The following is a 1651-nucleotide window of genomic DNA, read 5'->3' as shown; positions in this document are numbered from 1 at the left end:
TGTACTTTTGAAATTTTTGAGCTGTGTATTTTATATTATAAACTCTTGTATCAAGGACCTATGTGGGAAAAACATGTATTCTATATATGAAATATATGTTATATGCAATATGTGGATTTGGGGTGTTATAGAGTTGGTATCAGAGCCTGAGTTTAGTTTGATTAGACCAAAATGGGTTTAAAAGGCCCATTTGTGCATAAGGAGTGTAATTCACTAAAAATTACACTAATTTGGTCATATTTAGTTTGATCAGTTCATAATGCGTATAATGGGCTTATTTCTCGTATTTGAGTCTAATTGAGTTATAATGATACTAAACGCGTCATAATTAGTCTAATCTTCTTAATGGGAGTAATTGTGGTAGAATGGGTCTTAATGGTCCTTAACGGGTCCATTTGGTGTTTGTGGATATAATGGGCATATTTCTCCTTGAGGAGTCCAATTGGGTCAACATGACACTAACTAGGTCATAATTAGTCTCATTAGACCGTCTAGGGTTTAATTAGCGCATTTTTTTCACAAGGAGTCTAATTGGGTCAAGATGACACTAAATCGGTCATATTTAGTGTACTGAAAGGGGAAAGTTCCCCAGCCAATTTTATAAATGCAATAAAAACGGAACCATTACACAGCTAATCAGCAAGAAAAACTACGGCAACTTTGACTCACAAACCAAGCCATAAGAAGCCAAAAATGACAAAGAGAAGTACACCAAAACATAAAAATAAAGCAAGCCGAAGAATAAAAGGCAAAAAAACCCACAATTTCCCAAACCGAGAAGCTACACCACCCACAAAATCCCACAACATTTGTTTTCGTCAGCTTCTTCCTTGTCTTCCAAGCCATACGTTGAAGAATCTGCATCTTGATTGTGACAACCCCGCATTTTGGAATTTCGGGTTAGTATCCCATTTTAGGACCTTTATTGACCAGAGTTCGTCTTGTTTAATTAGTCTGATTAGATCACGTTTCGGCGGGTAGCTAACCAAGTTAGTTCGTGCAATGCCAAATAAGTTTTGAAACATTTCACATAAAAATAAAGTCGATATTTTCGGTTCCAATCTTTTATATTTGGTTGCCAATTATTATTTTGAAAGAGTGGTGTTTAAAATCTTTTGTCAAAAATGTTTTGTTGTATTTATTGGGGTCTTTTATTTTGTAAATAAATGTCTTTTTGGGCTTGGGCCTTTAGAGGTCAGCCCATTCTTTTTATTTAATCCACATATAAATACCCCTTCCCTTTTGAAAGTTATTCACTTTCCCAATTTCCAACCATTTTATCCCTCTCTCTCTATTCCATCAATTTCCAACCGATTCCATCTTCAAGCAAAACTCAAGATTTCCGCTATTCTTGAGACTAGTTCGTAGTCAAGAAAATGTATGTTTTAAAGCTATTTACTTCTCTTTTTGATGTCTGAAAGTCTTTGTCTTTCTTCCTACTCGACTTTTTGGCTATATATGGGATTTAAAGAGGAGAGATTATTCATCAAAGACCCACCTGTGTCTTTGTTGGGGACGATAATCTGTGACCCAAGTTCTTTAATCTCCAAGAAAGAAAGAAAAATTCCTTGCATGTGAGGCCCGATCACATTTTCGGATGATAGGTCTTGCATGCAACTCTAATCGGATTTATCCTTTTGAAAACTTGTTG

Source organism: Cynara cardunculus, unplaced genomic scaffold, assembly GCF_001531365.2.
Source record: "Cynara cardunculus var. scolymus isolate 2C unplaced genomic scaffold, CcrdV1 Un_Scaffold_1603, whole genome shotgun sequence".
Taxonomy (NCBI): domain Eukaryota; kingdom Viridiplantae; phylum Streptophyta; class Magnoliopsida; order Asterales; family Asteraceae; genus Cynara; species Cynara cardunculus.
The sequence above is the reverse complement of the archived record's forward strand: the minus strand, read 5'-3'. Positions refer to the sequence as shown.